The sequence below is a fragment of the Phyllobates terribilis genome, unplaced genomic scaffold (genome assembly GCF_046119375.1).
Source record: "Phyllobates terribilis strain yellow unplaced genomic scaffold, ASM4611937v1 Scaffold_3__8_contigs__length_932513732, whole genome shotgun sequence".
NCBI lineage: Eukaryota > Metazoa > Chordata > Amphibia > Anura > Dendrobatidae > Phyllobates > Phyllobates terribilis.
The window spans coordinates 523,609,354-523,633,735 of NW_027362763.1; the positions used below are offsets into that span (position 1 = coordinate 523,609,354).

General features: G+C 42.8%; 1 protein-coding gene across 4 annotated transcripts in view; it reads right to left on the bottom strand.

Moving 5' to 3' along the window:
- Positions 1-24,382, bottom strand: part of MOXD1 (monooxygenase DBH like 1) — a 443,141-nt gene that overhangs the window by 276,764 nt on the left and 141,995 nt on the right. The window lies entirely within an intron of this gene.

Genomic DNA, 24,382 nt, shown 5'->3' on the forward strand with positions numbered 1-24,382 from the left:
TGTCCAAACTTTTGGTCTGTACTGTACGTCACACTTGGACACCTCATTCAGCCAGCGGTACTCATTACAAAACCTCCACTCTCCGTTGGGTTTTGGCACAAGGACGATGGGACTCGACCATCCACTCTTCGACTCCTCTATCACCCCAAGGTCTAGCATCCTTTTCACCTCGGTTGAGATCACCTCTCGGCGTGCTTCAGGAATCCTGTAGGGCTTCAGGTTCACTCGTATATGCGACTCTGTTAGCACGTCATGTTCTACCACCTGAGTACTCCCCGGCAACTATGAGAATAGGTCACAATTCCACTGTAGCAGTTCTCGACATTGTTGCATCTGGGCCGGTGAAGTCTCTGCTATTGTGACACCTTCCACCTTGCCTTCGGGAGCAGCTCCCAGGCCAGGAGCTTCCACAGGTTCCCGGTCTTGCCATGGCTTGAGCAGGTTCACATGGTACACTTGAAGCGGCTTTCTTCGGCCAGGTTGGTGGACTTTATAATTAACTTCACTGACTTTCTCCTCCACTTCGTATGGGCCTTGCCATTTGGCCAGGTACTTGCTCTCAATGGTAGGAATTAGGACCAAAACACGGTCCCCAGGCTGAAACTGCCTCGGCCTCGCCGATCAGTTATAGACCCTTGCCTGGGCCTCCTGCGCCTGGAGAAGATGCGCCTTCACGATAGGCATCACTTTCACCATTCTTTCTTGATTCTGGGCGACATGTTCAAAGATGCTCCGGTGTGGCTTCTCAGGTTTCCTTAGTGATATCCAGGAGCCCTCGCGGATGTCTTCCATACAATGATTCAAAAGGAGAAAAGCGAGTGAAGGCTTGCGGAACTTCCCTTATCGAGAAGAGCAGGAACAGCAGCAGGTAGTACCAGTCACATCCATCCTTCTCTACAACCTTCTTGAGCATCACTTTTAGGGTTTTATTAAAGTGCTCTACTAGGCCATCTGTCTGTGGAAGGTGAACGGAAGTTCACAGCTGGGTAATCTGGAGGACCCTACACAGCTCCTTCATTACCTTGCTCATGAACGGGGTCCCTTTGTCAGTTAGTATTTCCTCCTGCAAATATATGGACAAGTTCCCAAGCGGTACCGCTTCTGGATACCGGGTCGCATAGTCCATGACCACCTGAATGTATTGGTGGCCCCGGGATGATTTTAAAAAGTGCCCCACTAGGTCCATAGCAATTCTCTCAAAGGGGACCTCTATCACCGATGGTGGAACTAAGGGACTACGGAAATGAGAGGTGGGTGCAGTTATCTGAAAGGTGGGGCAGGACCTACAATAGTCTAATATTTCCCGGTAACATCCTGGCCAATAGAACCTCATTATTCTCTCCTGGGTTTTCTCAACCCCTAGGTGTCCCCCCCCAGAATATGTGAGTGGGCCATGTCTGACACCCTCCGACGGTATGTCCCTGGAACCAACAGCTGTTCCACTAGCTCTTCACCTTTTAGTTTAGTTCGGTATTCCCCTGAACTGAAAAATGTGTGTACCTGGTGTCTTTAGCAACGCCATTACAATCAGTAAGATTGTCCCACACCCCTTTCAAGGTCAAGTCGCGAACTTGAGATGAACCAAAGTTCTCTCCGGGCACCTCTAATTCAGGGAGGTCTGCCACCTCGGTCACAGTCTCATCCTCATCGCTGGCAAGGACACACAGTGGGAACTCATCCACTTCCGATTTTGACCTGGGTATTTCTCTTGGGTTGTGGGTTTGGTCCACGTGACTCAGTCTGGATCCCTTCCCCCACAAGTCCCAGAACAAGGGAAAATAATGGCCAATATGATGAGATATATCAGGTTGTTGACCACCCCGACCTTGTGGGATTAAGTTCCACACACTGTTCCGACTATCACTCTGGCTACCGGGTTATTCTTGGTGTGCCCATGTATGCAGCGGACACCAACAGTTTTGGTAGGGACCAGCTGGTGGGGAATGGTGGCACTGATTAGGGTCACCAGACTCCCAGAGTCCAATAGTCCAAGCACCCTTACTCCATTAATGGATACGGCACACGACTGAGGCCCCTCGTCGGGTTGACCATCCACACTGCAGGCTTGATAAGCATAGTATGAGCACCATCTGCCTAGGCTGCAGTCCATTGGATCAGGGGACATATGACACCGGGTGGCTACGTGTCCAGGGTTGTGACACCTCCAACAAAATACATCCTTCACAGCAGTCTTTGCGGCACCTTCAGAGGAAGTGGTATGCCACCAGTTGTAGCTCTGAACCCCTTCCATTGTCTACCCGCCCCCTTTTGGGTATCCCAGTATGGGGAAGAGAATATACCCGATTTCCCGAGGGATTTCTTAACGACCTGGTACCTCTCTACTAGGCCAATGAGGTAGTCTACGTTCTGGGGATCACCTTGGGTGACCCACGTCTCTACCGACTTACTAAGGGAGTGTATGAACCTATCAATCACCACCCACTTGACAATCTGGGCAGGAGTGGAAGACTCTGGCTGCAACCACTTGTAAACGAGATGCAGCAGGTCAAACATCTGCGACCGAGGGGGTTTGTCGCCAGCATACACCCAGTGGTGGACTCGTTGGGCTCTCATTGCCATATTCACTCCCAGGCGTGCCAAGATTTCTGTCTTTAGTTTAACATATTCTTTGGCATCCTGCAGTGCTAAGTCATAATATGCCTTTTGGGGCTCAACCGACAAATAAGAAGCCAGAACCTCTGCCCAATGTTCTGTTGGAAGTCTCTCCCGATCAGCCACCCTCTCAAAGACTGTCAGAAAGGCTTCTACATCCCCCGGGGTCATCTTCTGCATGGCCTGTCTTACCGCTTTCCAGACATACAAACCATCACCTGAACTTGGGGGAGGGGCTGCCGGCTTCCCACAAACTGCCTCTGCAAGTAGCTCAATCTGCTGTTGCTGCTGTCGGTACTGGTCTTGTTGATGCTGCTGCTGTTGACGGAACTGGTCTTGTTGCTGCTGCTGCTATTGTTGGTACTGGTCTTGCAGCTGTTGCTGCTGATGTTGTTATTGGATCTGTTGCATCAGTAGTTTATTTGTATCATGCTGCTGTTCCTGTTGCTGCTGCTGTGTGTTCTGCTGGCTCTGCAGGCTCTGCTGGTGCTGCGTTTGCTGCATCTGCTATGTCTGCAACAAATGCTTAAGCAGGTCCTCCATTTTGTCCGGCGTCACTTGCCACCTTCACCCAGGACATGCAGCGCCTCTTATAACAGTCACACGTGTTCGCTGGGAATGCTGCCCGCACTTCTAACACCAGTTCACTCGGCTATGCATTGAGGTATAAACGGAACACTGTCTCTTTAAATTTTCAATTGGTTTATTGAGCAGCATAAACCAATGTAAAATTCATGAAAAATAAACACAGCCCATCCAGCCTGATGGCAAAAAATATAAGAAGAGTCCAGCAAAGTCCTTGCACCGGCCTGGGTCCGGCCACTCCGGGTTAGCAAAAACCACACGATTCAAGTTTAGCAGGAACAAACACGCTCCTCTCTCTGGAGCTGGCTTCCAGATACTGACCTCTCCTGAGTGTCAAGGCTGGCACTCCCTGATTTGGGAGAAAGATTTAGAAGACGTGATTACCCGAATAATATTGTAACATCTGCGTATCATCATACGAGAGGGATAGATAGGACCTCCCTCCTCACACCAAAAGGAGGAGAGAGGTGAGTATACGACTGATAGGGATGTACGATCATGGGTCAAAAGAGTTAATGAATATACTAAGTAGGTATTGGAACATTCTCAAGATGGAACCAGATGTAAGAGATCTAGTAACAAATAAGGCATCAGTCACGTATAGAAGAGGACATAATATTAAAGATCGACTGGTGCATAGTCATTTACAACTTGAAAAGACTGACCCAATATGGCTGAATCGATCTTAAGTCACTGGCACATATTGATGTGGATTCTGCAAGGCTTGTGACTTTGTGGAAAGGAGTAGTTCATTTACAAGTGATGTAACGAGAATAAATTGCATGAATAAGGAGTTTATTAACTGCCTAACGGAAGGAATTGTATATCTGGCCAGATGCAACTTCCTGAAAAGTTATGTAGGCAAAACTGGGAGGCAATTCAGTAGACGCATTCTAGAGCATATAGGGGACATCAGAAGAAAAGAGGACACCCCCATTTCCATACATGTATGGGATAGGCATAATGATGGTGATGTAAAGGTGATTAGATTCCAAAGAATTGAGAAAATAAGACCGTCACAGAGAGGAGGGGATTTGGATAATAAGTTGCTTAGGAAAGAAGCTCAATAGATGTTCAGGCTAAAAACAGTGGCCCAGATGGGCTTAAATGAAAAAAATCTTTTACCCCATTTATCTAAAGACTTTGGCTTTTGAAAGTAGCTCCATTAAATTTGATGTTGTCACCCTGTGAAAATTCATAATAGTATTGGGAATGTTCCACTTTATTATTGAAAATAGTAATGTAAAATCTTTATAAACTTTGGAATAATCCTATTATCTTTATAACTCTTGTAAATTACTCTGTTCTGTACTGTAGGAAATATGATATGAAAATCTGACTGTATATGTAAAGGACATATGCAATTTATAAATGCTGCATGGAGTTATTTAAAATTTGTTTATAGCGGAATGAGCATTGGGGAGTAATATTTTAGAAGCAAATGCATCATTGACTCCAGAGAATAGAGTAGAGAATAGGAGATTTGGCTATTTTTATTGCGGGAGAGAATTTACTGAAAGATGAAATGGTTAAAACATCGAGCACTTCTCTGTATAGCGTCTTGTATCTAGGAGACTGCCATGACACCGCTGATGTTAAGACACGCATTATCTATGTGGCCAAACCATATTGGTCTGAAGAGAGACCGTGGATGATTGGCCGGAATGTAGGTGGGTGAGGCAGGTGGGTGGAGTCTTCTTTATTTAAGCTCGGGGTTCGTGCCGCCGGCTGTGGCTCATATCATGGCCGGAAGGATTAGCCTCTGTGCTGCGTGACAAACAAAGCAGTTCAGCTCTCAGAAGATACTGTAAAAACCTCCTGATGTACTTATGAATCATGATAAGTGAAACACGTCGACGTAGAATAACTAAGGCAGTTTACCTGCAGGTAGTTATGAAGATCATGTCAGCTTATAAACAGCCTTAGAATGAGTGCAATGAGATAGGTCACTGAGAGAGGGATGTCATATGCTCTCCATGTAGAAGCGTTATCTCATGCACTGTGGTTTAATAAAACCTACTGTTGGATAGGAGTTATGATATAAGTGGTATAGTGAAGTGACTATGAACCTAGGTGATGGCTCAATAGCATAAAACCTCATACTTTGGAGAGTAAAATAAAAAGGAGGGGTTATTTGGATATGTTATATATAATAGTCATTTGATGAGTGAAGAAAAATTGGAATAGAACACTCAATAGTAAATACTTTGGAGTGCCAGGACTAAGTGCAATAATAAGTTCTTTTTGCACGTGATGTGTAAGAAACAGCACCAGGGGGGCCCTGCAGAATCCCACTGTCACCGCTTCTTCTGGTGGATCCACACCCCGCCACCCGCCTGATGTCACACTACGCCAGACAGAGCATGTGATACAGATCTACACTTTGCACCAACGTGTTGTCCGCACCCCCTCAAGGACGCATAAGGTCAGATCGGCACAGTTCTATACTGTCACCTCCTGTCCACACAGGTACAGAGAGTCACCAGGGGGTGGGACAAGGTGGTCCATTCAGACGCTGATGTGGCCCCACACTCTCCCACACTCCTGACAGGCTGAGGGGCTCTTTCACTACTCCAGTGAAACAGAGCCTGGTCAGCCTGGATATAGCTGCCATCAGTTTCTATTTGATATACAGACTTATATCGGGCTAGAAACCAGCCTGCTAGCGCATCATTGACCGAACAACAGACGTGAGGTTCGTGGTTCGAGATAAAAGAACAGCCCAAGATTAAATTATATGTTTAATTGCCATAAGGGCTCACTAAACAATCTACTATATACACAAGGATATACATATACAGTGGTCAGAGTTACAAATACAAAAGCATGGTACATCAAGCATAACAGATCTTACAGTCAATTACCGGTTAGATGGAAAGCATGGCTCTGAGGTTGGGGGACCACATGGGGAGGAATGTGTGCCCTGCTTGGTTGCTGGACTTCTCTCACACGTCTTATCTCTGGGAAAGCTTGTGACATACAGACAATAGGTTTTAGCTACACAGACCTTCAAACTCTCTGGGAGCTCCCACTACCTGCTCCCTGTTCAGCCCAAGTCTCTACCCCCTGTTCCCTCTTGGCTAAGAGACTCCTAGAACTAACGTGGCCCATACCTCCTTACTGGATGGTCCCAGGGAACCGGTTCTGCTGTCAACGGACCCGGCTGGGCCCCTGCTATGTGCGGGTACCAAACACAGCAGTTGTAGGAGGTTCCAAAAGGCTGGGATGTGTATCTCCTCATTCCTACACGCTAGAATGGGCTAGGATGCAGTCTGCCATTCTCTATCTTTCCCTGAACTAGAAAATCCACTTTGTGAAGAGCAGGGACATATAGTTCTTCCACAGCTCGGTATTGAAATATAGTACCTTACACAACATAGCACATATTGGTAACAAAGAGAGGATCTCACCAGGGGGCTTGCCTGTCAGCTGAGCACACGCAGCAGAGTGACACTCACACTGAAGCCCCCCTCCCTTCTCCCTTACAGCTGGGAGTCGGGTTAAGCTGTGCTTGGAGACCTGACAACCAGGGAATATGTGGTTATTCTAGAATATCCTTTACACCATGTTATAAGGATTAGAGTTAATAGACTGTTTACAAGCACGGTGGACGATAAAAATATTTTTAATGTCATAATAAAAGTTACATTTTAGTATTTTTGTTCACCACAATCAGTAAATCTCAAACATATCTCCCATCCAGCACTTTACCAGTGTCTCTGTCACAATATGTATTCAAGTACTATGCCAAAGTTTTAGGCAGGTGTGGAAAAAAAATGCTGTAAAGTAAGAATGTTTTCAACATTAGAAGTGTGAATAGTTTATTTTTATCAATTACCCCTACATGCATGCTGTCATACATGTATGTGAGTGTGAAGTGTTATTCATTGCACTATGCCATATATGTACATTGAGTGGACACAGGATCTATGCCTGTGCAATCCGCAGTGGAAACCTGTTGTTGTTACATACAGCTGGGCTCCCAAATCCCCAGAAAGGTCACAGCTCTCCATGCCATGCTCACTAGTAACCACACTTGTAAGGAAATTGACAGAAGGAAGGCGCTCCCTGTGTCAGCTCGTTGGCACCGCAAAGCATTATAGCAGAGTGCCATTAGGTTGCCATGGCAGTCGAAGGTCTAACAATAGCCTTCGTGTTTGTCATATCCCTAAGACTATCAGATTCTGTTGAAGGTAGGATAGGATAAGCTAACTGTTAGACAAACACTGACAGCCAAGATAATACACTGTATTATATATAGAGTACAGTGTATTGTAAATAGAACCAAAAGATCGCATGTTCCTATCCCCTTGTGCGACTAATAAATATTGTAAAGAAAAAAATAAAATTAATTTCTCTCCAGACCCCAAAGCATAACAAATTTAGGATGTATAAAAAATCCAAAACCTAATGCTGACCTTACCCTACACCTTTCCAGCCACAGAGGGCAGAAAAGCAGACAACAAGAATAGGGGCTGGCCTGAAAGGTAAGCAACTATGTACCTATTATGATAATTTTATTTTTTTACCTTTTACAGGTTTTCAATGCATTTAGCAAAATGACAGCTACCGATACCTGATTTAATAGTATTGTTTAGCAACTGTACATTCTATGACCATACTGCATGCTGTTCATTTGTTCCTTCCTAGGCGTGAACTTATCTGTAGCTACTTAGCAACATAGCATTTTAGGGTTACTTTGCATTTCTGATCAAGGGGGGATAATTAAAACATAACCTTTTTTTGTATTTTGTTCATTTATTTGTTTTCCCAAACTGTTTTATTACTACAATTTTAAATTCTTTCAATGCGTGAACTTAACGACTAACGTAGCATTCTTGGTTGCATTTTTGGTTGGGGAAATATTAGTGTTTAAAAAAAAATAAAAAATAAACTTTTATTTTGAAAAAAACATTTTACCAACGTTTTACTATTTCAACACCTGTTTTTATTATTCCAGTTTTGCAACTATTCATCCGACAACTATTCTGTGGGCTTTTACAGCATTCTGAATCCTTGTTTCTACCTCCTCAAATTTGTAATTACATTTTCCTTTTTTAGCAGAGGGAATGAATTTACTTTAAGCAAAATCTGCAAACAAATTATTACACTAAATCATTTAATTCTGCAGGTCTGTATTGACATGCCTGATTAAATTGCTAAATTAGAAACAATTACATGCCCCCAATATTACAGGCATGCTACTGTTGCATTCGTCTTTTTAGCCATCACATATATCCTACCTAGTTTTTCTGGTTAATTCTCTACATGCCTAATATGGTTCTGCTACTGCTGAGGCTGCCTTTGCTGGCTTATTACCTGCCAGACATCTTCTTCCTCACCCAGTCATATTTTACTGTACATCTTCTGCTGCTGCCACTGCATAGCCACGCCAACCACACAACCCTTAACTGCCCATTGGGCTTTACATTGGTATTCTCTAATGCTGCTGCCAGGGCTGCAGTTGCTGGCCCTACATTGTCACATATCACCTTGCCGGCTCTGTCATATTTTTCTATCCTGCAGCTTCTGTCTTTGACACTTCTACTGCATAACCCAGCCAGCCATACTTCTCCTGGCTGCCTACTGTGTTTTATAGTGCTATACTTTACTGCTACTGCCAGGGCTGCCATTGCTGACCATACACCTGCCAGACATCTCCTTGTCTGTTCCATCATATTTTTATATAGTGTGGCTTCTGCCACTGCTATTGCCGCTAGATGCCCATACACATCTCCTATGCTTGTCCAGTGTGTTCCATAACTGTACTGCTGCTTAAATCCATAGTTTTTTGGGGTACAAAAACATAAATACCTACCTATATAATTTTTTTTTCACAAATGTAAAGAGGAATACTTTTAGATGGCTTGATAAAAAGCCTTTATAGTTGTTTCATTATTTTGAGAATAGCAAACTAGTTACAAAGAAAATGGATAATTTTGTTAATTCCTAGTTAAGAAGTCATAATTCTTCAGTTTTTAAAACAGCTTACCTGTTCCTGCTCCCTACATTTGGACAGCTGGTGGTAAAACGCTTTCTCATTTAGCAAAGAACAAAGCTCTTGATATTCCTCAAAGAGGGAAGAAAGATCATCTCAACTTTAATTTTTATGTTTATCCTACTTGCAAAAAAATAAAATTAAAGTAATCAAAAAGTCATGTGCATACCAAAATGGTGCTAATAAAAATTACAGCTTATTACATAAACAAGAAATCCTCATACAGCCATGTTAACAAAAAGAAAAAATGAAAAAGTTGAAGCTCTCAGAATATGATGACCCTCTCCAAAAATTTTTGTTGTAACATTAGATTTTTGCTGCAAAAATAGTAAAAGAAAAAAAAAATTAGATATAACTGTAATTGTATCAAACTGCAGAATAAAGGTATACTTCATGGTAAGCACTGTGAAATTTATAAATAAACCACAAATCCAGATTTATTGCTATTTATCCCCTTCAGTACAAAAAGATTGGATAAAAAATCAAAAAATTGCATGTACCCAAAAAAGATTGAAGTAAAAACTGCACTACACTTGTTCTGCTAAACATAAGCCCTAAAAAGTTATGTCTAAAGCAAAATAAAAAAGTTTTTGGTAAAGTTGGGAACATTATTGAAAATTCAGATTTGACAGCTTCACCAAATTTTCCCCCAAAATTTGATTTGTGGCAAATAAATTTGCCATCAATTGTAATTGAAGAAACTTCTAATTGCCTGGAAAATATATGTATAAGACATGTATAACACTGTAAGGCTATGTTCACATGTATAATAATCAGTTAGAACGAATCCAGTAGCACTCCATTAACAAAAAAATTGTGCAAAAAATACAGATTTCAACTGGTTCGTTAATTTTAACATTGAAGTCTATGGAAAACTGATCAGTAAAATAGTCAAAGGTTTTTCTTTCCATTTTTTGCTTACTGGATCAGTTTGAATTAGAACAAAATGGATGGCTTTTTAACTGATAAGTTTTCCATAGACTTCATTGTAAAATAACGGGTTGAGTTGAAATAATTTTTTTTAGCTAGATAAAAAAAGTTGTGTCTGCACAAAATTTGTTAATAGATTGTTGCTGGATCCATGCTAACTGATGATTACTGGACATGTCAACGTAGCCTAAGTTCTCCTAGAAGTGTATTAAACCCATTTTTAATTTTTAATACAAACATAAACTTATTAATGGCAAAATGACCTCATCCTTACCGGAAAATGGATGATAACCCGATGTCACTAAAAGCCTATTTAACAACACAGTGCAGTAAAAGAATTGTAGGCTACTTAAATTTTAAGAATGTTGCAAAAAGGATTTTTTGGGGGGACAGATGCTTGCTATGCTAGTGTTTTTTTACAGGGTCATGAGGAAAATTATCTTTGTTTGGGGAGTACCAAGAGCTTTGTTCTTTGCTAAGTGAAGAAGTGATAGCATTTTCATAAGCCATTCAAAAACGATCCCTTTATTTAGGAAGCAAAAACAGATATGATGTTTTTAATATGAAGAAGTAAAGGCTACTGAAATAGAAGTGATAAAATTATCCCTATTTTGGGATCCGCAACAGGTTTTCAATAGTGATGAGCGAACGTGCTTGCCACTGCTCGGTACTCGCCCGAGCATTACGGTGCTCGGCGAGTATTTCTGGGTTGACTCTTTAGAGAGCCAATAAACATGCAGTGATTGCCTGCCATGCACTGTAATGCCGTAGCCATGTTGGATGTGGGCATTACAGTAATTAGCTGGCCGCACAGCGTCATCAGGTCTATACAAGACCTGGCGCCGCTATGCTCGTCACAGTGTATCCTGGAATCAGGCAGAGTAGGGAGAGGTGCTGCTGCATCAAGGAGGGATTAGGCAGGCAGGAAGGGTAAGTGGCAGACTGCAGTGCATGATACAGCACAAAGGAGTTCATTGAACATTCTATTAGTATAGGTATTCCACTATATATACATATATATATATATATATATATATATATATATATACATACAGTGGTGGCCAAAAGTATTGGCACCCCTGCAATTCTGTCAGATAATACTCAGTTTCTTCCTGAAAATGATTGCAATCACAAATTCTTTGGTATTATTATCTTCATTTAATTTGCTTGCAAGGAAAAAACACAAAAGAGAATGAAGCAAAAATCAAATCATTGATCATTTCACACAAAACTCCAAAAATGGGCCAGACAAAAGTATTGGCACCCTCAGCCTAATACTTGGTTGCACGACCTTTAGCCAAAATAACTGCGAGCAACCGCTTCCGGTAACCATCAATGAGTTTCTTACAATGCTCTGCTGGAATTGTAGACCATTCTTCTTCGGCAAACTGCTCCAGGTCCCTGATATTTGAAGGGTGCCTTCTCCAAACTGCCATTTTGAGATCTCTCCACAGGTGTTCTATGGGATTCAGGTCTGGACTCATTGCTGGCCACCTTAGAAGTCTCCAGTGCTTTCTCTCAAACCATTTTATAGTGCTTTTGGAAGTGTGTTTTGGGTCATTGTCCTGCTGGAAGACCCATGACCTCTGAGGGAGACCCAGCTTTCTCACACTGGGCCCTACATTATGCTGCAAAATTTGTTGGTAGTCTTCAGACTTCATAATGCCATGCACACGGTCAAGCAGTCCAGTGCCAGAGGCAGCAAAGCAACCCCAAAACATCAGGGAACCTCCGCCATGTTTGTCTGTAGGGACCGTGTTCTTTTCTTTGAATGCCTCTTTTTTTTCCTGTACAATTTATGTTGATGTTTTTTCCCAAAAAGCTCTACTTTTGTCTCATCTGACTAGAGAACATTCTTCCAAAACGTTTTAGGCTTTCTCAGGTAAGTTTTGGCAAACTCCAGCCTGGCTTTTTTATGTCTCGGGGTAAGAAGTGGGGTCTTCCTGGGTACACTGCCATACAGTCCCTTTTCATTCAGACGCAGATGGATAGTACGGGTTGACACTGTTGTACCCTCGGACTGCAGGGCAGCTTGAACTTGTTTGGATGTTAGTCGAGGTTCTTTATCCACCATCCGCACAATCTTGCATTGAAATCTCTCATCAATTTTTCTTTTCCGTCCACATCTAGTGAGGTTAGACACAGTGCCATGGGCTTTAAACTTCTTGATGACACTGCGCACGGAAGACACAGGAATATTCAGGTCTTTGGAGATGGACTTGTAGCCTTGAGATTGCTCTTGCTTCCTCACAATTTGGTTTCTCAAGTCCTCAGACAGTTCTTTGGTCTTCTTTCTTTTCTCCATGCTCAATGTGGTACACACAAGGACACAGGACAGAGGTTGAGTTAACTTTAATCCATGTTAACTGGCTGCAAGTGTGATTTAGTTATTGCCAACACCTGTTAGGTGCCACAGGTAAGTTACAGGTGCTGTTAATTACACAAATTAGAGAAACATCACATGATTTTTCAAACAGTGCCAATACTTTTGTCCACCCCCTTTTTTAGGTTTGGTGTGGAATTATATCCAATTTGGCTTTAGGAGAATTCTTTTTGCGTTTTTTCATTGAAGACAAATTAAATGAAGATAACAATACCAAAGAATTTGTGATTGCAATCATTTTCAGGAAGAAACTGAGTATTATCTGACAGAATTGCTGGGGTGCCACCACTATTTATATATATATATATATATATATATCTCCATCTGAACTAACTGTCCTTCTGAAGACTAATCCAGTTGCATATAATCAGTGCTAGGCAGGAGTTAGGCAGGCAGGCAGTGAATGTGGCAGACTGCAGTGCATATAGCGCAAGAGGGTCCATTGAACTGGACTGCTGCTGCTGTAATAATTACAGATATTTGTAGACATAGCCCCAGATATCAGGGGCCAGGGCAATTTTTTTTTTTATCTCAATCCTGGTTATTTGCTTAAAAAGCAATCCAGAGTACACCATTTTTCTGCTCCATTTTCTTGTTCTCACTGCAGAATAAACCAGATCTGTTAGATATTTCATGATAAAAATCCAGAAATTCGAACTTAACGTGGAAAATATTGGCCTCCTTTTCCATTCTGTTGCAGTGTGTCGGTCAAGCTATTCACACTAGGTGTCTGTGAAGAATAATATTTGTAAATTACAGGCCTGCTACTTAAAATCGTGGTTCTCTGTCAGAAATATCAGATATAACTGCATTCCAAAATCAGCCATTTATCATGAATGTGGAAAATGTTGTCCTCCATTAAAAATGGGCAAGGTGCGTGGCAAGGGACGGGGAAGTGGACGTGATGGTGATGGTGCATGCAGAGGCCAAGGACGTGGCCATGGGCAAGCTAAAATTGTGCCACAACAAACACCCATATCTTGTTGCTCGACCTTCCTGTCCCAATTACTAGGGGATCGCAGAACACCACTATTGAACACAGAGCAGTGGCCAAAGGTTGTTGTTTGGATAGCAGATAATGCTTTCAGGCACTTTGCCATCACCACCACCACCACCCTATCTTCCACACGGTCAAGTCTCAGTAGCTGTGAGTCTGGACCACATATTCCTCACCCTGATCCTCCTTCCTCCCACCATGCCACGTGCCCGGAGACAACTGATCCCGCACTTGGACACTCAGAAGAGCTGTTCACTTTTCCATTTGTAGATTCGGGTCTCTTGCCCGGCCAGCTTCAAGCGAGTCAAGAGGAGAACACGTGTAGCGATGCCCAAATATTGGAGCAGCCATGGTCACACGAAGACAACGGTGGGAAAGAGCAATTACTGTCGCAAGAGGTGGATGATAATGATGATGAGACACAATTGCCAGAAAGTCAGGAGGAGGATTAGGGTGCGGATATGGAAGATGAGGTGGTGGATGATATGGTAACTGACCCAACCTGGCAGGGGGACATACAAAGCGAGGACAGCAGCACACAGGGGGAGAGAGGCGTAGCATCACAAAAGGCAGGAAGAAGCAGTGTGGTGGACCTGACACAAGGCGGGAAAGCGTTGCTTGTAATGCCTAAACAACGGAAGTTGCCAGTACAACTTTTAGGTCTTCCCGAGTCTCTTTGCTTTTTAAAGACTCTGCAAATGGCATTTTTGGGGTTAGCTGCACCACCTGCCAGGCCAGCATCAGCAGGGGTAGCAAAACTACCAGCCTTACCACCACCAGCATGATCAGGCACATGGCAGCAAAGCAGCCGACTAAGTGGTCCGAACCCCAGGGTCCAGAAACAGTGTCTGCGGGCGACACCACTGCTTCTTCCGTTGTTGTGCGTGCACGTCAATCCCCTGTCCATGGTGGATGCCAAGATACCTCCCACCCTGCAACGGTCATTGAACACTTTCAACTAGCACTATCAGCAAGCACATCCACGTCCTTGTCCCAGCGCAGCATACAGTTGTCCCTACCCCAGTCCTTGGAACGTAAGCGCAAATACTCAGCCAATGCCCCACAGGCCACATTTCTAAATTCACACATTTTGCGAATACTTGCGCTTGAAAGGTTGCCTTTTATGCTCGTGGAGATGGAAGCTTTCTGCAACCTGATGACGGCAGCCATCCCTCGGTACTCGGTCCCCAGCCGCCACTATTTCTCCCGGTGTGCCATCCCTGCATTACACAAGCACGTGTCCCACAACATTAGACGTGCCCTCAACAATGCAGTTACTGGGAAAGTCCACCTAAACACGGACACGTGGACAAGTGCTTGTGGACAGGGACGGTACATCTCGCTGACAGCACACTGGTTTAATATAGTGGTAGCCAGGACCCAGTCGGGCCTTGGGACAGAACACATCCTCCCGACTCTGAGGATTGTGGGCCCTGGGCCAATCAGGGTTTCCCCCACATTCTACAGCTCCTGCACCTCCTCCTCTTCAGCATCCATCTCCATAATGACCACATCAGTCGCAAGCTATGCATGTCCCCTGTGTGCCCATTTTAGGAAGTCAGATACAGCTTCCGCCGCCCTTGCCGTGCTTCAGCAGTGTTCGCAGATCAGTCGGTGAGCTGGAAACTGCAATGTCCCCACCCGTTAGAACTCTACATTGCAGATGTTGGGAAGGATTTGTGAGCAGAAGAGGGCAGTTGTTGACTACCAGCATCAACAAGGCCATCTGTATTCAGGTCAAACTCCAGACATTAGACCTCAGGAGTGGACATGGATGTCAGACATATGTACCATCCTCCAAAACTTTGAGGACTCCACCAAGATGGCGAGCGGCGATGACACCAAAATTAGCATCACCATCCCGCTTCTCTGTCTTTTGAAACGCTCTCTGCTCACAATCAAAGAGGATGCAATGCAGACGGAGCACAATGAGATGCAGAAAGGAACCATACAGGATGATTCCACACAGCCCAGCCTCATCTCATCCCAACATGAATTGGGTGACAATGAGGAAGAGGAGGAGGCGGAAGAACTGGAGCTAGTTTCCTGCGCTATAGACGATACTTTCTGCACAACTGTCATACCGTCTATTCAGCGTGCATGGCCTGAGGACAGGGAGGAGGAGGATGAGGAGGAGAGCATGGTCAGTCGTCCTCTTGGTGACGACACGTAAGTCTTGCCTCTTTGCAGTCTGGCACACATGGTTGAGTTTATGTTACGCTGCCTTCCCCGTGATCCTGGCATGGTACAAATTTTGGGTGAAAGTCATTATTGGTTGGTGACACTTCTAGACCCACGCTACAAGGAGAACTTTCTGTCTCTTATTCCCGCGCAGGATACTGCTCCATAAAATGGAGCAGTAAGAGAAGGCCCTTTTTGCAGAACTAACAAAAAAATTTCCATCTGAAAATGCTGGCGGCAGAGGTCACAGTTCGTTGGACAACCAAGGAGTAAAGGCAAGAGAGAAACAAATGCAATCCAGCAGAGGCAGGAGAACAATGTCAAAGTTCTGGGACAGTTTTCTCATACCCTCCCATCGTACAGGCCCTGAGGTGCGGGGTACTCTCCCAAGGAGGGAACGTTTCGGACAATGCTAAGGGAGTACCTTGCTGACCATACCAACGTCTTCGTGATTCCTCTGTGCCTTATAAATATTGGGTATCCAAGCTGGACATATGGCATGAACTGGATCTCTATGCCTTGGAGGTCCTGACCTGCCCTAACGTTTTCTCAGAGCGGGTTTTTAGTGCCTCTGGTGGAATTATAACCAATAGGCTCATCCGCCTGTCAACTGAAAATGCTGACAGGCTGACTTATAAAAATGAACAAGGGCTGGAATGGGCCAGGCTTCTCAATATCACAGAATGATAGCAGTGTAACATAAACTAAAATACAGTGCATTTTTTGAGAGGTCTAATTCTATTTCCATGCTCCTCTGTCTTCACACCCAGACATGGGTATATGCTTCCTGATTTTGTCTATTTTCTCTTGTCCTCCTCCTTCTCCGCATTCTCATCCTCCACCACCATATCACCACCATGTGTACCATATCAACATATCTACATCTCTTGCAAGGGACATTGGAGTTCCTCCAAATTTTTGGCAGCCGTTGCTTCACTACATAGGCAAACAGTATGGGAGACCCACTTCCTAATAATGGGAACATTATTTTCAGGAGGCCCTCTGACCTCTACATCTCATGCAAGGGACATTGGAGTTCCTCCAAATTTTTGGCAGCCATTGCTTCACTGCATAAGCAAACAGTATGGGAGAGGATTCTTTCTAATGGGACCTTGTCATTACTGTGGCCCAGCTCCATGTGTATTTAAATTGTTAGTAAGGTTTTTCCTAAATTTTGGCAGCCGTTGCACTCACTGCATACCCTATAACTGAATAGTAGACTCTCTCGTTTCTAATGGTAACATGTCGCACTCGTTATTGTAGCCCAGCTGTATGTGTCTTTAACTCTAGACCGCATGACCATAAAAATCTACACTTTCACATACCTGGGGCCTTTTAGGCCCATGTGCAAATAATAAATAAATGACCAACTGGAAATGACAAACAATTATATACCTGAGGAATACCTAGAGTTTCAAAATTCTAACTAAAGAAATCTTGCAGAAAATGGAAAACAATTAACAGGGCGGGCCTGCGAGGCCCCAGGTATGCGTTCTATGGTTAAATTGTTAGTGGGGTTTTTCTTAAATTTGGTCAGCCGTTGGACTCACTGCATAATCTATAACTGAATAGCAGACCCTATCCTTTCAAATGGGAACATGTCGTACTCGTTACTGTGGCCCACTCTGTGTCTTTAGATTGTTAGTGGGGTTTTTCCAAAATTTTAGCAGCCCTTGCAGTCACAGCATGGGCATTACCACTATAGGAGACCCGCTCCTTTATAATGGGAACAATTTTTTTTTACTGCGACCGTCCTCTACAGTGGTGGCCAAAAGTATTGGCACCCCTGCAATTCTGTCAGATAATACTCAGTTTCTTCCTGAAAATGATTGCAGTCACAAATTCTTTGGTATTATTATCTTCATTTAATTTGTCTTCAATGAAAAAACACAAAAAGAATTGACCTAAAGCCAAATTGGAAATAATTCCACACCAAACCTAAAAAAGGGGGTGGACAAAAGTATTGGCACTGTTTGAAAAATCATGTGATGCTTCTCTAATTCGCGTAATTATCAGCACCTGTAACTTACCTGTGGCACCTAACAGGTGTTGGCAATAACTAAATCACACTTGCAGCCAGTTAACATGGATTAAAGTTGACTCAACCTGTGTCCTTGTGTGTACCACATTGAGCATGGAGAAAAGAAAGAAGACCAAAGAACTGTCTGAGGACTTGAGAAACCAAATTGTGAGGAAGCATGAGCAATCTCAAGGCTACAAGTCCATCTCCAAAGACCTGAATGTTCCTGTGTCTTCCGTGCGCAGTGTCATCAAGAAGTTTAAAGCCCATGGCACTATGGCTAACCTCCCTAGATGTGGACGGAAAAGAAAAATTGACGAGAGATTTCAACGCAAGATTGTGCGGATGGTGGATAAAGAACCTCTACTAACATCCAAACAAGTTCAAGCTGCCCTGCAGTCTGAGGGTACAACAGTGTCAACCTGTACTATCCGTCGGCGTCTGAATGAAAAGGGACTGTATGGTAGGATACCCAGGAAGACCCCACTTCTTACCCCGAGACATAAAAAAGCCAGGCTGGAGTTTGCCAAAACTTACCTGAGAAAGCCTAAAATGTTTTCGAAGAATGTTCTCTGGTCAGATGAGACAAAAGTAGAGCTTTTTGGGAAAAAGCATCAACATAGAGTGTACAGGAAAAAAAAAGAGCCATTCAAAGAAAAGAACACGGTCCCTACAGTCAAACATGGTGGAGGTTCCCTGATGTTTTGGGGTTGCTTTGCTGCCTTGGGCACTGGACTGCTTGACCGTGTGCATGGCATTATGAAGTCTGAAGACTACCAACAAATTTTGCAGCATAATGTAGGGCCCAGTGTGAGAAAGCTGGGTCTCCCTCAGAGGTCATGGGTCTTCCAGCAGGACAATGACCCAAAACACACTTCCAAAAGCACTATAAAATGGTTTGAGAGAAAGCACTGGAGACTTCTAAGGTGGCCAGCAATGAGTCCAGACCTGAATCCCATAGAACACCTGTGGAGAGATCTCAAAATGGCAGTTTGGAGAAGGCACCCTTCAAATATCAGGGACCTGGAGCAGTTTTCCAAAGAAGAATGGTCTACAATTCCAGCAGAGCTTTGTAAGAAACTCACTGATAGTTACCGGAAGCGGTTGTTCGCAGATATTTTGGCTAAAGGTTGTGCAACCAAGTATTAGGCTGAGGGTGCCAATACTTTTGTCTGGCCCATTTTTGGAGTTTTGTGTGAAATGATCAATGATTTGATTTTTGCTTCATTCTCTTTTGTGTTTTTTCCTTGCAAGCAAATTAAATGAAGAGAACAATACCAAAGCATTTGTGATAGCAATCATTTTCAGGAAGAAACTGAGTATTATCTGACAGAATTGCAGGGGTGCCAATACTTTTGGCCACCACTGTATTTATCTTGGCTGTGTCTAAATTTTTGGCAGCCCTTGCAGTCACTGCATACGCAATAAGAGTATAGGAGACCCACTCATTAATAATGGGAACAACAAAGAGCTGATGGCTCTCTAACAATAGCGAGGGCTGCCTGATGGCCCTATAAAAATAGGCTTTGTGACTTTCTGAGTCCCTCCACCGTAAATGAAACAGGATGTGTCTGATGATGTGTCACAAACCACATGGCCAGATAAGGTTGTAAAATTTTAAAATTACGTTTCCCGGTAAATGTTATCCCTTTTTCTAAAGATCAGATCAGAAATAGGCTAGCTGTTTTCAAAGTGAAGAAGAAATGGCATGTCAAGAAGCTTTTCAACATTTTTTGAAAAACTTGTTTCATGTATGTGTACTCAGTATAAGCATAGTGTACAGCCAGCAGATGAGATGTGTGGCTGGCGTGGTTGTGCAGTGCCAGTGGCAGCCACAGATGCCGGTTAAAAATTATACCGCAGTAGGCAAAGAGTTGTTTGACAGTTTAGAGCCAGTAATGCACCCCAGGGGCAGCAGCACTACAGTAAAGATTACATGATGGGCAGAGAATAGATGCCTGGCTGAGTGTACATCTTCGGCACTTGCGGCATCTGAACTGTGTGGAAATCAGACAATAGATTGTCAATCACACAGATGGTACATCCTATGTAATAATTAGCATCCTTCGGAGGTGAATGAAAGTTGGCACTGGTCCATGCTTGATTAATTTTGACAAATGTAAGATTTTGCATGCTGGCAGAAGATAACCTTGTCTGCTGGTGTGGTGTGACATAGCCCGCTGAGCTGAATCTCTTCTCTAACAGTTCACTAGTGTCTAGATATGACAGTATACCAAAACAATGGTCAGGAGTCCATGGTGCACAGTGCAAGTACAACCCTGTTTTCTGATGTGCATCAGGCTACTGCTCCAGCCGATAAAAAATCTAATCCATCATGTCATATATACTGTTTAACTATTATTTCATATAGGTATAGTGTTGGCACACACAGGGGAGTACGGACTCTGCAGAGAGTGGATGGTGGTCCACTGTCAGGCATGTGAATGGCAGCCATACGCTGTGCAAAAGCTTCACCAAACAGAAAAAACACCAATTCACCCACCTAAAAAAATTATTAACAATTTGGAAAAAAAATGTGAAAGAAAATGGCACTTTATTTGTTTAATAATTTAAACCAAATTTGACCTTTCTGCCCTTCCCTAAGCAGGGGCCCAAACCTGTATAGGGTGCAACTGGGCAAAGTCATCCTCAAGGCAGGCATTCACCAAAAATGAGAAATGAAGTGATTTCTATATAAAAATAGATGCACCAAACATGATGAATTTAGCATTTTGTGCCCAAAACTGGCAGAGGGCACTTTTTAGTAGATAAATAATGGTGGCACTGGCTTGCCATCTTCTTTTGAGACTGAGAGCACATGATTCTTTCACAAAAGGCAGTGCAATCCTATTGGTCCAGCATCAATTGTGGTGAACCTGCACATGCACAAGTACAATTTCCAAGTAATTGGACGACTGAACACATGTTTCTTTGGCATATAAAAGCAGAACTGATGATGCAATGGAGGTAAAGGTGGAAGTACACAGAAAGCAGTACACGAGGATAATTATAGGCCTGATGACAATGACAAGGCACTATTTGCAGATCTGCACTGGTTACCAGAAAGAGGAGAAAGAGAAGGAGGACAGCTTGAGCCCTGATAATCTTGTTGGTCAGTTTTTGCTCCACGCACGAGCACGTAATGCTGTTATATGTGCTGATGGAGTGAGGTAGTTCCTAGTCTTTGTTTGCCATGATATATCAGTCTTATTTTCCAACAGCATATACCATAGCTGTAGAGAAAGACATGGACCACACATCAAAAAATCATAAATTGATCTAATGCTGCTTTGCAAATATTTACAAAACTGAGCATGAGGTTCTTGGTTTGCATGAGATCAGACTGTATGAACCCCACTGCCACATCACAGCAAATCTCTCAGTGGGTCCATAATATTTTTCCTTGCCTTAAAGGAAAGTGCACTGCAATGATGAACCAGCAGGGTGGGTGTCCTAGTGCCACATAGCACCCATGCTGCAAGGCTGAGTCCTCAAGGCTCAAGGCCAGACCATCACACAGGCACAGTACCACAGCAACAATGGTCACCACCACACAGCACCTACACCAAGAGAAAGGAGCTAAAAAAAACCCCCTCACTTTCTGCATGTTCTCAGACTGTGAATTGAGAGAAAAAATAGGTTGAACCTCTGTTGCAGTCTCCTGCTAATTAAAATTGCCAGGGCCTAAAGGAATGATTGCTGGCCCAAGAAAAACAAAAAAATAGGAGACAGATCATGTAATATACCACAGAGAGAAATGGACCGAGCATAGCCTACACATTGCAATTGATTTATAATCAACTTTTATCATATGTATCATATACAGATTCAAACATACAAATATATGACAGGGTTGCACAACATTTTTTCATCCAAAGGCAACATTGCCGTACTTAACCAATACCAAGAGGCACAAACATTTTTGAAAGGGTACAAACATGAATACATCACCAAAATCACCATTAGTACATTAAAAAATCATGAGAACAAAGTTTTGAGTATTTGTGGAGGATTTGGAAAATTTCTGCTCAGTTTCTGCCTCACAAAAATCAGTTTGAACACACACTAACTTAAACTGAGTTTTTGGTGCAAAACTCGCCAAATCCTCCTCATAATCTCAAAGCTTTAAGTTTTGAGGATTTTTAAGCTTTAACATAGCCATGAAGCATGTTATGGATTGCTACACGTTTACAAGATCAAATCCACTGTCAACACATGAGTGTGGCACCAAAACCACAGTCAGTACGTGAATACAGCACCAGAACCACCATCAGTACATGAATGCAGCGCCAGAACCACCAATAGTACATGAATGTAGTGCCAGAACAATCATTAGTACATGAATACAGCACCAAGCTTAGTACAGTGGTTAATTGTAATGTCAGGTCAGCCCTATATATATATTTGTATTGCTTGAACCTACACGTCCCAGTATGTCCTTAAAGGGGTTGTCCACTACTATTAATATTTGGCCAATCTATTTTAATGTTGAAAAGAAGTATCTTTGTAAATACCTTGCGTTGCTGCTACTGCGTGTGAGCAGCGCTATTACTGGCTGCTCACAGGAATCACGTAACTCTCGGCTGCAGCCGGCTCTGACATCTGCTGATGTCATGTCAAATTCTGGATGCAGCAGGGGGTGACTGTAGTATGAACATGAAAAATGGCTATTTTATATTTCAAATCCATATTGAAATAAAATTGGAACCAGACATGTCAGCATTTGTAGATATCCTACCTCAATAGACTAGGGGTCATTAGTCCAGATATACTAACACATAGCTTTAGTTTAACTTTGCTAACAGTCTGAGGTTTAATCTTTATTACTGAAGGGAATTAGACTTTGTATACGCTGTGTTTGCTAGAATCAGAGACAGACGATTGCACAAAATTGTAAATAAGACTACAGGCATATGGCTTAAGATGGAGAAGCTTATTGTAATACCAAAATATAAGTGGCTATCTGAAACCCATTAGGATGTATCCATCCTTTAATTAATATTCTGATTATATATTCTGTGTTAATGTATACTTTATCTGTGAATGTATCTCACTGATACATAGCTTCTTAACACAATATACTGTCTGGGAAGAAAACCTTGTTCTGATTTATAACCCGGTTTAGGATTTATTCTTATCATATGTAAACATTATGACAGAAGTAGAATGGTCCATGAACAGGTCTTGTCTGGTATTGCTTATCTGTGATAGCTGGCCACTGTCACAGGATTGGAATGTTGGACAATAACCTATGAACTTTCATGCTTATGTAATATTAGTTCGGGTAAGCCTTTTTCTAAAATATAAAAGCTGTTGAAGAATTCAATTATGGCAGAAGCATTGTGGACCTGTGAAGAGGACGCTCTTCACAGTGTAGGACCTAGTACGCGTTCTCTGCCCATCGCTGAATGCTTCTCCAGCTGAAGTTTCCGGACTATCTAATGGTAAGTATGTAACCTAAGTATTTAACCTTTAACCTGCAAAAGTGTACGCAATATCATATCATACTACTCCTTTGATTCTGTATTTTATCTTTCAAATTAACTATTATAAATGAAATTGCGTTATATTACAAGTGGTTGCCTTATTTAAAGCCGTATCCAAACCTTATTGCTAAAAACTTGCAATACATAATTTGGCATAGTCGGCAGGATATGCAGAAGGCTCAGAAGTTCTTTTTATTGGAAAGTAGAAGGTACTCTGTGTGATAGTGTGATATTGTGTAAAACATGCCTCTCTTTAAGAAAAAAGAGGTTGTAAGTGTTTCTGTAGAAATTCCAGGGTGGGAACAGGCTCCTTACCATATTTTGGCCAAAGAGTGGTCGCAATGTGTTGGATTAAGTGAATCATGGGATAAATGTTTAAAAGAGGCTAAACCTGCTGATGTGGTGACAGGTCTGCAAAAAGTGAGAGTGGAAAAAAAACAGGAATTGGGTGCTATGAGCAGGAGAGGATGGATTTTGTTACATGTAGAAAACAGCTTGAGGAAAGAATACATATATTAACAAAAGTTCAGGAATTGGAAAGACAGTTGTGTGAGGCCCAGAATGCATTGGTTATAGCACAGTATCAGAATAAGTTATTAATGGACATATGTGATGGATGTCAGCATGTTGCAGAAAGGGCTGCTGTATGTGTAGCAAAGTATAAATACAAAAGGAGGCGAGGGAAGGTTAATAAAAAGTCAGATGTTTCACATAATAGAAAGGTTACAGTAAAAGATTCTAGATCCCCACAGCAGGGGCCGGGCAGGACACGAGGAGTGAGAGGGCCCACTCCCTCCTCGTCGCCAGCAAAGCCCACAGCGCTGGGGTTTGAGGATCTTTATGCTGAAGTTAAATCCTTGATACCGGAATTCAAAGCCCAACAGAAGGGGGCATCATTTTCTCCTAATATGATGTCTTCATCTGAAATGGTGGATCGATGGAGGGAGACAGATAAAAGTGATTGACATGGTGGCCACGCCCCACAAATGTTGGTAGATACATGGGTGGAGGCCAATTGGATTAATGAAACTTCAAAACAATTCAGTGAGTGCAAGGTTATAACTACAGAATTAGGAGGAAAGAAAATTGAGGCAATTCAGGACAGAGCAAAACCAGGAGTTAGTGGAATCTCCACATTGAATGAGAAGTTAAGCAAAGTCCCTATGGGACTTCAGAAGCAGGAGATACC